Source organism: Manduca sexta, chromosome 15 (genome assembly GCF_014839805.1).
Source record: "Manduca sexta isolate Smith_Timp_Sample1 chromosome 15, JHU_Msex_v1.0, whole genome shotgun sequence".
In the NCBI taxonomy this organism is placed as follows: Eukaryota; Metazoa; Arthropoda; class Insecta; order Lepidoptera; family Sphingidae; genus Manduca; species Manduca sexta.
The window spans coordinates 8,144,406-8,159,219 of NC_051129.1; positions in this window are offsets into that span (position 1 = coordinate 8,144,406).

Genomic DNA, 14,814 nt, shown 5'->3' on the forward strand with positions numbered 1-14,814 from the left:
GAAAAATAAAACTGTTATTTATATTTGAAATATTGTTCTGAGCAAAAGTGGGGATGTAGTGGGTTACCGCGCCATCTCTTTTTGACGTCACAGTTTGCTATTCCAGTTATTTGACAACTCCTCCTTCCGAGAAATTACAAAGCTTTACAACTTACTTATTAGTGCGTGGTTTTTTTTGTTGTTAGATTTTAAACGAATTACGTTTTTGATAAATGTATTATAAAAAGCTTGTTCTCTACCCTAAATTAATAGTAAATTATATTTGCACAGTTTTGTAGTCTGCAACCGATAATACAAACTTTCAAAAAATCTATGAATAAACTTCATTTCAATAATTCGTTTATTACTATAGAAAACAAATTATGTTTTTGTATTCTCGCTTCCGTATCTCGTGATTTTCACGGCACCTCTAAGAGCTTAATTGAATATTCGATCCGTAACATTTTGCATAATATATTGGAAACAAGAGTGGTTTGAACGAGGCGGGAGGTCTGTTTCGTCAAATACAATAAAAATACGTATACAATTTCACAATACATTTCTAGTAAACGTCTGGTATTTAAATATAAATCGAAAGAGCGGAACACAATGGTGTAATCGATAATTGAATTCAGCATTGATGAACTTTACACCGACCGACCTCCTAGACGTGACAGATTAGAATGGAATCTATGTTAGTATCTGTATAGAGTTGATACAACCAACCATGACTATTAGTTTTCTATTTAAACTTAGTTTGGTGAAAAAACAGGTAATATTGTCACGTAAGCTTAATATTGTAGCTTAATATTCTAAACAAATGTAAAGGCTTAGGCAAAAATATTTCTTTGTACGTGTCAACGTTTTTTCGTGCTTTTTTAATCCCTATGAGCGAGTTTTTTTTTTATATTTAGAATACAAATTCTATTTTTAGGCAATGTTTCTGTGTATTGAATCGATAAAAATGCACAAATGTTGATTATTTCATATATACGTAGTAATTAAGTACGGGATTCCCCAGTCTCACATATAACAATAATGACTGATCATTTAGTTGAATTAGAACTTAAATGACGTAAAACTTTTTGTTATACTAATGTTATAAATCAATATCCGTTCACCAGTTTTGTTTTAACAACTCTATGTAAATACAATTACTCGAAAGATTAGGCAAGTCACTGCCTGTCGACATGCTTAATGCCAATTAAAAGATTTTGAATTGTGGTATCTTTGTTTGCCTCTGACTAATGTGGTCCGTTATTTGACAAGTCTTATCCGTGTACTGTGAATTTTGAATGTTTTTACATCGCGTTTACATATGAGTGTTTCGATTGCTGTTAGAATTTTTAATTAAATGATTTTATACCACTGTTTCAAGTCGATGACAAATTGGGAATTACGAGGTGTATGTAAATGTCCTTTTAAGTCATGTCTAATTATATTAAGAATTAGATAGCATGTCACAAATTCTAAATTGGCAATGACGGTCGAGGATGTTGGTAGACACCTACATACGTCTTCAAACTATCGGAGTGGGAACTATGTTAATTTGTTTTACTGCTTGTAATGTTAGATGTTTGTTCAAATTACATGTTTGACCTAGTATCGCTAATTAAAAAAGGAAACATTAAAAATATCAAAATTATGAGAATAACATTTGCTAATTAATTTGACAAGGATCAAGGTTTTTTGCGTTTCCTGTTGTCCAATTTCTGTACCGATTACGTAAACAAATATATATATTAACATTAGTAGATTAAAGTTTAATGTTGACGTTGTAACATATTTTATGACAAAAAATTAATATAATTGTGAAATATAGCTTCTCTCATGAAAACACTTAATACCTAAATAAACCTCATTTTCAAATTTAATGACTCCACTCAAAAAAAATTGTACAATTTATCAGAGTAGCGACCTAGTATAAACCGGGCGCTACAAAAATAGCTGACGATACTAACAATATTTTAACCCAAACGCTTTAATTAAATTAATAAATTACGTTAGTTTTTGTTTTTAAAGATTTACAGAATGTAGCGTTTGCTAATGATATTAGGAATACTGACGTCAGGCGCATACCGAGTGACGCACACGTCCGAATTGCGCGGATCATATGGGTTTACTCATTAATTTATTAATAAGATATTTTTGTTTCGGGTTGTACAAGTGATTTCAGCTTAAGTTCTTTACATGTAACATTTTTGTATCGTTGCGAAATGGTTATACATTCTTTAACGTAGACCTAATTAATATATAATTATGTTTTGTTATAGGTAAATAACTGCATCAAACTTTTACGTTACATTTATTCTTTAAATCTCCAACTCATTTACTGCTTAGCGCCATTTCAGATATGTTTGTAGATTTAAAAAATTAAATGGCTGATGTTTATTGCTAAATTATTGATAATCCAAATATGCGCAAGTCTAAGTAACTTAATTTTTCATGTTACAATATATTCCTACTTCTAACAAACTATGGCCTCAAACGAAACCTTCAAAGCAAACAAAACTGTCTCTACACAAACAATAGGTAACTCTGACGAGAGAATGGAAAGCTTAACAATTTACACGAGTCAGAAGTATGGTCTGCACCATCATCAGTGACATTTATTAATAAGTCCCGATCATAAATCGATACCAAAGGTCCCAAAAGGTTATTGGGCAGTTATAATCTCGATCTCGCTTCTGTTAATATAAATTAGTGATATTATGTTTCCTTTTGCATCGTTATTCATAAAGTATCAATTTGAAATCTTCAACCGACGCGAGACAAACGCTTCATTATTTATGTGACACTTTGTTAATAAAAGCCAGAATACCTTCAAATAAATTATTGCGTGTTTGTAATTAACTTTACTTATATCAGGCTTATTAAAGACTGTTACAGCGAAGATTAATCATGAGGTGTTCTGAAAGCAAGTCTTAATTGCTTTAATCCCAAATTTATAATTGAAATGCAATTTAATCATTAAAATTTAAATTATTATTGCTTGCGTACAGTTTTTACTCGATAGGTGTTTGGTACGTAAGAATCTATTTGATCAGGTACTGCGTTGTCTGTATCTCCCATTAAATAACAATATAAAGGCTCTGTTGTTGTTTAAAAGACATTGACGAAAGCGCATTTCTGTTTTTGGACAGGTGTGGCACTTTAAATTGCATTAATCGAATCTTGTTGCGATTCAATTACATAAAAACAATTATTAGAAATAGGTTCTAGTTAATAAGTCTGCCAGTTATTGGCATCAATTTGTATTACTATCAAAATATACAAGAAGGTTGTTTTCAACATGCTGATGTAATTAAAAATACAAATTACAACATCAAATATACTTATGATTATTTTTGTTACACAAGCGAATATTGAATCATAGATTAGTCTGGTAAATGCCCATTTATCTTGTAATTTAATATCTGTATTGCTAACTGCAATTAACTATCCTTAATTTTTCACAAATACTCTAATCACTTGAGATGTAACACTCCAAGTGTTACCCACGCACATTCTAGTCGCCAGCAAGTGCAAGCTTTGCTCATTACCAAACCTTTACAAATTAGTTTGTTCGTTCATTAGTTTTAAAGCGCCAAGTTTAGATTTTTCCCACGGTCGTGCCACTGTATGAAAGGTGATCGTTAGCGAAATATTTAGCTTTACTTATTTAAACACCTCAATGACAAATGCTAGACAGGTACGAAGTAAGGTTGTGACTTTCTTTGTATTTAAAATTGGTATTTTTAAATGTGAAATTCATTTTGACCGTTAGTAATAATCTAAGAATTTTAATAGTCGACTACCCTTAAAGGTAGATTTTGAAGTGTACACACATCTAAATGATCCATCTGATTTATAGTTGAATAACATTTTAAATAATAACGTTTTGTAAATAAAATATTCTTTTAGTTGCACGCTTGTTTTCAAAATTGCAAGCAGCTAACAATAAAGGCTCTTTTAACATTGGCCATCAAGCGCGCGCATTGTTTTATGAATATGGAAGTCTGACCCGACCCTCTATTTTCCTAATCCGTACCTGTATCTCTTAGTTAATAAATCATATTGTCAACGACATACGAGTGGTAATTATTGCAATTAAGGTTAAGTAATTACTTCCCTTGTCTTCAAAGAAGCTCGTGGGAGTCAATCTGTTGAATCATTTTGGCCTCTAAATTTGACTTTCTAAGAAACGTCAGATTCATCGTTAATGACATTTAGACTTATATTTTAGCCATTGGCATTTAACTAGAATTAGTATACAAGTTCACTTTCATTTTCTCAGTATTGACTGTTCAAATGCTAATTTGCAGTTTTTTTTTATTCGAGCATAGTGACCTTACTGCATCTGATTGTAACAAGCTGGCCTGTTGGAATCAGACATAGACAGTTTAATCCCGGGATGCGACACACTTAAGCGGATATAAAGTATATCCTACCACCAGCAAAGTCATGTTATTAAATGGTGAATAACAAATCAAATAACGATGCCAAACGCTGTTTAAATAAAGTCAAATATAATTGCAATTCTTTAAATTCCTTTGGCGTAATATGCGGAAACAACATCATCTTAAATTCGAGGTGATCCTTTGTTTATCGCAGATACGGGTTGCAGTACAACATCTTACAAAATACTATATTACACATCTTATAGAATACTAATACTCGAGTCTTCTTTAGAAGAATTTCCTCAATAAATTTAACATTTTAATAAATTTATTTAAAATTACCTAAAGTCGTAATATAATACATTGTTTCACAGAAACGCTTTGTTTTTAAATCTAAATTGTTTAAGAGAAGTCATATCAAGATATAGTCGAATTTGAGGACTATTTTTTTAAATGCAAGGATCACGTAAAAATTACGAAAAAACATAACGTAATCTATCTAATAGGAATAACACGAGTATTACCATAGTTTACGTTAGTAATTAGATGGTGCTATCATATGACATGTATTCTATGACGCTTTGAAGGCATGTTTACGTACAATGTACTATAATTACTAAAACCAATATGCTGATTGAAGGAAAACCATTTGTAGAGACAATCTCTTAAAATGAGATTGTTTTGAAATTTCGCGAGAACAATACCTTAGAGCTTAAAATTAGTTATTAATTTTAATAATATCTGCCCTGTATTATACACTGTCCCAATGCTGGGACTCGTCTACTATTGAGAGGGATTAGGCCTTAGTCCACCACGCTGGCCTAATGCGGATTAGTAGACTTCACACACCCTCAAAATTCCTATAGACATAGGATTTAAATCCTTAACTTCTCAGGTATGCAGGTTTCCTCACGATGTTGTCCTTCACCGTTAAAGCATGCGATAACTCACTAAGAATACACACATCATTTTTAGAAAAGTCAGAGGTGTGTACTTTTGGGATTTGAACCTGCGGACATTCGTCTCGGCATTCCGTTCCACATCCAACTAGGCTATCGTCTTTTTTTATTGAATTATATATTAGTTAGTTATTAATTTATTATTGTAGTTAAGAGCACCATGTCGAGCGTAGAAAAACAAGCAAACACGTAAATAATTAATTGTTAATTACAACAACATTTCAAGTCTCCGAACACCTTTTCTTATCACAAGCGAGAACCGAGAACTCGTATATTTAATTAAATAAATATTTTCACTAAATGGATAATATCTGTTAAAAACCCCAAGTCATATTTCAAATTGTTAATAATGAACTTGGTACCTGATGGTTCGAGATCGCGCTAAGACTTCGATCTAAAGAGGTTGCATTTGCATAAAATCATTAGTAAGCACAATGGTGTTCGGGCAGGGACACGGGGCGCGAGACACCTCACAACATCACCCATGAATATTTCACCTGGTCCACTATCACAAATGATACATCAACCATTGCTGCTTCGGTAAAGTAAATACAAATCAGGCGCTATGAAAAGCAGCAACGGACGTTCCAACAATAAAATGAACGTAAAAATTAAGCATTGTAAGAAGAGCTTGGGTTATGCGGCGAGCCGCCTCTCGATTATGATTTATCATCGTTCATTAGGCGAGTTTGTCCGGAGCGACAACAGATGGAGCTGATAGCACTTGGCAGGGTGGCCGCCTTGTTATTATTTTTATTGCCAGTTTTCAAAGAATAATACTTGAGGAATGCGTCTCTTAATGAACTTCAACCCTTTTTGGGCTCGACATGATGGATAGAATTAATGTCGCCTCCTATTGTTGATTGGAGACATATTCAATGGTTCGGGACACGTCTATTTGATTGTGTTGAATTGATTCCAAGATAGATACTTAAAATGGAGTTCGTAGAAGGATGATCATTGTTATTCCTATACACCACCAAGTAAGCTTTTCAAATATATCTTTAAGTTATCTTTCTTGTATTGTCGTCTAACGCTTTCTCTTTGCCCCAAGAACGTAACAGTTCACACAACTATAATAATCGAGACTAAAATATATAATATATTATAAAAACAAAGATTTTAATTAAAAAGATCTCTGATTTACTTTCGAACAAAACATTTTGATTAAAAAATAAAATAAAACAACTTATTAATTCGCGACAACCCTGAACCGAGCACAAGCAATAATCATTACAATAGTCACTCACAATACTCTCTAAATCCGCTTACCATTTAAGTCTCAAGCGCAGGGCAAACAGACAATTCTCAAAACTGCATCTTTAACACCGTCGTCAGTCGTGTTCAAGTCGTAATTAAAGGCCAGTGAAGATTTGCATACGTTTCTGAGAGTCCATGGTGCAAATCAAAAAAAGAGCCATGTTAATTAGCATATTGTATTTTAAAATGTGACGGTTGGTGTGCGGGGCTCATGCCACTCAGCGGTGGGCCGGTGTCGGGATTTTTATGACGCTTCTCATGTGTGGACATGGCTGCTTTTAATTTCTTGTTACGTTGTTATTGAGTTGTTTGCGCATTGTTTTATTGGAATTATACGTGTAGAATTGGGAATATTGCTTGTTGTGTTTTATATTACAAAAGTTGTATTCGGTCTACTTGGTGGGAGGGACATTGGTGAAAAAAAAAACATTAAGCGTATGAAAAGACCCATTTATTATAGTGCATCTTGTAGCCTTATTAGAAAAATGTTCGTAACAAGACAATCACTAAGTCAGTAATTTAATAGAATCACCGAAGAAGATAATACAATACAAGCAATTCACCCTAAATTCATTCTAAATCACAATTCAAGAGTCCACAAATTAATTTACATAATATTTGAAGTTATAGACAAAACCTGATAATTAAGAGATGCACATCCACGCTATGCCAGCATGCTCAATCGTGATAGCTTTAGTTTTGTGTCTCTGTTTTAATTAATTTGGATCACGAACTCACTACTTAGACCCTCACGATACCACAACACGAACGTTGACTGACACACTTCAAAATGTCACCAGAGTTTGGTTATCGACGATCGCTACTGGCTTATCCCGCATACTCTGACCGCTATTGTCTACTAATGAGAAGTCAATGGGAATTCTCATGAGGGAATTAAATTAATCCTTCAGTGACTAAATAGGAAACGTGCCAGAAGAATTATTGTCTGGCTTGGTACTTGCACCCGTTTGGATATAGATCTCCCTACAAAAGAAAATTTACTATCGGCAAATATAGGCTCTAATATCCAGATAACTGAACTGTCTTACTATTTAGAATCATTTTATACTATCCTATCAAGCAACACTGTTCCTTAATTTATGTCACGCGAATATTGACAAATCTGGGTTCCAACTTTCAAGGTTCAATTTCTACTAAGTAGAAGATCGTTAAAAAGCCGTAGCAAGGGAAATGCGAATGATTATAATCTGTCACGAAAGTAAAGACCCTTAGCAGTAAATTCTAAGGTATCATCTACGTCTTTTATTTTTCTCTATACAAAGGGACCTCGCTGCCTCGGATGGTAAGTCGAGTGAGGTCCAATAGAACGTCGACTGACGAGAGATGATTACCCCTTGGCAGTTAACACAATAATACCGGCCTGTTGAAAACGGATATACACTGATCCCGAAAAATTTAAATTTCTTATGTTTAAAAGTATTAAGTTCGAAAAATATATAATTAATGAATATAGTAACAAATTAATTCCACATCTTAATATTACAACTTTTGCCAATTATATGCATAAATTCTAATCATAATGAGTGTCATAATGATCAATATCGTGTAAAGGTCAGACTACTCTCATATACTCTTATTAAAAAAACTCGAGTTTCCACAAAAATCATAAATGTTATCTTATGAATGAATATTCAACATTAAAATGAACAAGATAAGCATGAGTGTGACATATAATTTAGCTCAAAGATTAAGAAATGTCCAATTACATGCAAGGTCATCTCCAAAATGCTCTTTAAAATTGCATCCAATGCGATCAGTTAATCAGATGAATACTGATAATTCATTAACATTATTCAGTTATTTTTTTTAATTAATTCATTTTTTGTAGGAATATATGTATAGTAATTTATGATAATACGATTCGTTACAAAATTCATCAATTTACTAAATTTACTCGTTACTTTTAATCTTTGAGATTCCATTTAATATCTGAGTTTACTTTTAATTTCTCGAGAAATAATAAATTTGCCAATTTTTTCGATAATACATCAGAACTCCATATTGAATCTAAATTGTCTGAAAATAAGTATTGTTTTCAATGAACAACTGTTGCTCTATAATCATAAACAAATATGCGTAGGTATCATTATACAGTATCATACCAAAAACATCCCATTGATAAAGGTAAATCCGCAATAACTTATAGTCTAAGACATCGTGTTACACATATTTTTTTATAAGCATACAATCATGTGTTCCCTAAATATGATCAAGATAACTCAAGCAATCAAAGGAGAAGGTTAGCGCAATGCATAAACAAATTAAGTCCTTGCCAAATGTGTGAGAATCCAGGTTATCGTAAGATCTCCGCACGGTTTTGGCTGTGATGTCGCAATGTTCCAATTAGCTGCTCATTTATGTCAAACGTGTATTGTCAGGCTATTCATTGAACAGTCACCTGATTGTGTTTGGTTACGTGATTTAGATTGCATCTGTGTCTTTAGATATGTCTTCGGATGTGGCGGTGGGGTGTTTCAGTGTATTTTAAATCTTATGACTTATGATGTTAGAGAGCTATTGAATTATATGAGCTATATTAAGAACTAAAATATGGTGCCTAAGTTTACTATCGATAAACAAATTCATCGGGCTGTCATAACACAACTAAGAATACATTCAAAGTTATTGTTGACAATGATCAGACATAAAACCCTATTTCAATTAAACATACATCAATCCGATGTTGATGTAGATGAACAAGCAGAGTTAATTATACCGACTGAACATAAACCTCGCGTGACATTACTCGTATTTAACTTTCAACTTTCAATAGATATAATCAATGATACTATTAACATTAATACAAACCCATCGAACTAAGCCAGGCGCTGGTGTCACACAATAGGCACCGTACACATCATCAAACAATTTCAAAATCTGATCCTATGCATAACGAATGGAGTTGATAAATAGTTTGAATTAACCGATTTAATGCGGGTCACCCACTACACGATGACTCGACCGAAATCCTGGCACTGGTAATGATAATTGAACTGGCAAACACCCAGGCCGGACTATCGGCACGATCTATTGAGAGCCGACGTTGGAAACTATATGACTTGCGCTATTGTATTTATGATTGTTTTTTTTTATTTCTTGTCTTCCGACACAATCTTTAGCGTTCTGATTAACTCGGAGCTTTACCGCTGTGAATATTGTTTCTAACAGCCCGTTAAGATATTGAATAAAGTCCGCTAAGTACACTGGAGAACTGGTTTTGGATGATGCGTTTGGGTTTTCTGTGATTTAATAATTATTTAATATATTTATATAACTATGTTCTATATCTTGCTTATTATTACGTAATTATTGTTTGAAATCTATCATGTTCAATTACATAAGCGATTAAGTATTTTCTTCTCTGACTGAAAGTGGGGACATTGCGTATAAAGATGGTAAATCCTTGATGAATGAATGAATTATTCCCTTTCTAGCCGAATTTCTGCAAACGCAGCCTATCTCAATGAAGATTAGCCAGATATACTGGAGATATTATAGTGCACAAGTGTGTGCGCAATACACAGGTGCACTATCTGTTCCTTCACAATCATAGTTCGGTGAGACGGCAATCGGACATGACCGAAGAGAAATCAGGCGCAGGACCAACGGTCTTACATGTTCCGGTGCACGGGAATATCTCAACGCCGACTTCCTAACACCGAACTGCGATTGAGTAATTTTTAAAATGGAAAAACCCAGTACAAATTTTTTTTGGCCCGACCCGGAATTCGAACCCAGGACCTCATCGTCATCAAAATTTAAATCTTACAAACGTTATAAGTCTTATTTATAACTTATGAGTTTAGGAGAAAGGAATATATAGATTTTTTTAATCAAACTACGCTCTTTCGTAATTCACAGATAAAAAAATATACATAGAACATAGTTTAATTTAAACAGTTTGTGGTCTGCACAGAAGTATTTTCTTTTTTCATTTATGCGAGCTAACATTAATTAGCTTAGTTTTTGATCTGCAGCTCGGAATAGATACTGCGCCCTTTTATGGTTTTATAATTTCATCTAACATTCTTAATAAATTAAGTCTCTATATTTGTTTAGTTACTTATCAAATGAAGATTAAAAAATTGGACCCTTTACGCGTGAAATACAATGAGTAAAAACAAGTCATCATCATCAGCCAAAGATTTTTGACGGACCTGTCCAAAGCGGCCTGCATCCAGCGTATACCTACGACCTTTATCAACTCGTCTTTATCAAAACTAGTAATACATTAAAAAAAATACACAGTTTTATTAATTCTAGAAAATCCACGTCATTCAGTTAAAAGGAAACGAGTAAGTTGTTTTATTTACCTCAATATTTCGCCGCGAGTATTACCAACTTGCTCATTCCTCGCAAAAGTTTTAGTTTCTTCGAAGCATACATTGATCGAATTTTAATGAGTATGTAAATAATTGACTCACCGAATGCCTATGTAGATTGATTTATAAATTAGTTTATTGCGAACGGTAAAGCACGGTGTGAAACATGAGATCATTTTAACTCACACAGCGAAATCGTAGGTGGTATGACGGTTACACCGACTTGCATCATATACTTCATCAGCCTGAACGAAAAGCTCATGTTCTGCGCTGGCTAAAGAGTAGTCACATACAAGACATAGCCTTTTCGGTATTTTTCTTTTAAGCTTCGTCCCAAACGGCTTCATTAGCATATTATGATGTATCCTACCTTTTCCCTTTGCGCCCTCAACCTTATGACTGTGCACCCCCTTTGCACCAGTGATATAGATATGTTAGTTTCAACGGTTTTACGGCCTAATGTCGACACTCGAAAATATATACTATATAGTATAACCCTATTATATCTTACACTGACATACCAACCAAAACCCGTGTTGGCCTTCTCCGGCGCAAACTAGACGGCCTTGGGGTTTCTTCTCCCTATTTCACTTTCTTCGTCTCTTCTAGCTGCGAGCTGGATCGTTCTGCTCACAATTCCAATCGGCATTATTCTTTCAGAGGACGCACTCGCAAAACGAGGCAATAGCTCACCTTGACCTCCGGCCGCCGATGATGGCGGAAACCACGGCCGGTAGCGAGAGTCCTTCTCCGAAATGTGTTCCAACCCTACATCCCCAATCCCCATTAGTTTCCTATAGATTATATTTAGGTAGTAACAAATATTCGAACAAGGAATTATCCCATTGTCTGTGGACATTCGTATATTTTTAACGACTGTCGATGTATGCTACCAGGAACTTTAAAAAAACTTAGATCAATAGGCACTGCATCTGATTAGTACTAAACGAAGATTTGAGCACTTGATTACTTAGAAGTTTAATCATCGCCAAATACAACGGAAAATCTATTAAAAAATATTCAAATATCCCATTATGCGTATAGAATACAAATTGTTACCGTCATTGTGCATAACTTCGGAATTGAATGGACACTTCCTCAAAATCTTAGTCATGTAAGGATCAAATTCTATTACACATTTTTTGTTCAAGTTAATTTGAACTAGCCCTTGGGCGTGTCAGACGTCGGACGACTCAACTTTCTAATTGAATATCAGTAATGAGTGAAACAATGCGGCTTATTTTAATATAGATTAACGACCGATGACTTGACACCTTGGGCCTTATTCTCTATCCCGCACGTTATTTTGACAGTGCGTAACAAGCACGTAACACAACGCATCATGTTTAGGACTATAGAAATTTGTCTTACAGAATACCATTCCACGCGCATTTCTCGAAGATAACATGACACGGCCGCGTTACGCGTTTACACTATCATACAGAATAAGGGCCCTTGAGAAATCCCGCACCAGTTATATTACAAATTTACGTTTGTAGAAGTGTACGGAATTTTCAACTTTATTCTATTATCAAACATATAAATTATATTATAATTTTGTATAAGGAATTGAAGACATACAAAAAACGCAGTAGGTATTATTGGCGATAGTCGTTTGCCAAATTTGTGCACAAGATGATTAATTTAATTTACCTGAGATCAATTTATATAAGTCGTTCGATAGTGTTATAATGATAAATATTAATTAAGTTCTATAATAAATAAAAAGGACATTAATAAAACAAAAACAAAATAAACTCACGGCATTAAAGAAACTATAAAGCAATAAATAAACAAAATTAATATATTTACATGTTCGAATATTTGTTCGCATCTATAATATGAAAAAGATCAGTATATTTTTATAGCACTTATTTTTTTTATATTTTAAATGCGAAAGTTTGTGAAAATGTTTAGATATTTGTTAGAAGTGTACACGAATTGAATAGATTCGTTTGAAAATTAGTACAAGGGTAGACCAAGTCCCTGATTAACACATAGACTTGTTTGGGTTGTAACTTTTTGTCTCGGTAATTTGCTTGCGTGGAAAATAAGGTAATTTTATAATTTAATTCCTTAAACAGATGGCGATGGCATCGTATAGGTAGCGGTATATTGCTACAATGATTTAGAGACTTTTATTACGAAAAAGTCTTTCATTGGCCAAGCCTACTATACTACTTAGTAATTAATATCATGGTTTATATGTGGTTTGTCAATTTTTCAAATATATTATTGATATGGCTTATCCCAGAAAGGACAACGACCCATGTTTTAATTAGTATAACGTGATCGCATTAGCAATGATCCTGTTGCTGACTAATGAAAGGGTACCAGGAATAAGTATTACTAAAGGATTCTGAAAAACATTCGCTTCACGCGCGAAGAACCCACGATCAAGTACTTCAATCCAAAGAGTTACGTTAGTGTCTATATAATAATTTACGTCAATATTAGAACTAAATTGGATTTACTATCAAGACTATTGTAGTCAATATGCCATTATAAAACATATCGCCCTCATTCGTTAGTTTTTGCTTCTCATTTTCGATATACATACAGCAATAATTCATAAGCATATTTTATAGGTTACAAAATTGTTTAGGTTATTTTTCAATCTGTTATATGGCTACCTGTGGCCTGTTTATGAACACTGGCGGCCTACTTACACATCCGTCACTCATCGTGATATATGCTCACGTTTAATTTCTCGAAGCGACCAATAAAATCGACCAATAAATATTTCTTCGGTGCTCATTGTTCGCGCATTCTGTTTCGGCACTTTTACGATCAAACCCAGATTGTTTCGTTTTTTCAAACGACAGCATTCGGGTGTCAGACCCGCGTTCATTCCGCCATATCTTCGTTCGTATTGTGTTTCATTTTAAATTTATTTATAATTAGGTGCGTCGTGAAATTTGTTTCGATATACGAGAAGATAAAACAGCCGCTGACAATGAATAATAAATATTATGTCTCAAGTTATCCTGTAAGATTGCGAGGTTTTTGGTCACTGTTTCTCGTACCGGTGTTATAATCGTATGTCTTCAGGTAAAGTTAAATGGAAAACGAGAGTTAAATACGACATTAATAAAATATTATTCGTTTAATTTTGTTATTGCGTAAATTCAAAAGCATATTTTGTTGTTGATTGTCATCCAATTTATTGTGATTTTAACGTTTTATTATCCTTTATATTGCCTCTAGTAAAGGTTCGTTGTTTGTCACTAAAATATGCCGTATTAAATGAAATCTTAAAAAAAGAACATTTAATATTAATGTCCATCAAATAAATGTAAAATATTACCTCGCTTTTGTCATTGGTAATTTTTTTCGCGCAAAAATTATGGAGGTTATATATTTGTATGACAAAAATAACTGCACCCAATATAGGTACTTCATTGAGAAATTTCGCAAGCCTACACAACAGAGGTCGTTTGCCCCGAGTTAAGGGGAATGCGGATTCGATCGAGCCCTCACTTAATGTAGATTGTTTTAATTGTTGCGAGATGAGTTCGAGAACCGATAGTGTCAATGGAAGGTCAAATAAGCCGTGATTACTGTTAAATGATCCTTCAAGAAGACAATCAGCTTTAATTTTATATTTTTAACGCGCAATTTTTGTTGTTTTGTTTTACGGCATTAATCAGCGTTCTTAAATCTTTTTTGTATCATTTGTACATGATTTTTATGGCTGTTATTTGTTACAATTAATACTTTTTCGAGGACGAACGTGCACTTATAAGGTAATCATTATTTTTAAAGCGCATAATGTCACGATAAATTTAATGATTTCGGGAATTGCTTACCAGTGCAAATAAAATTCATTAAGAAATTTGAACGCTTACAAAAATTAAATCCAATGGTCGTACGGAAATTTCAAGTTTTTATTTA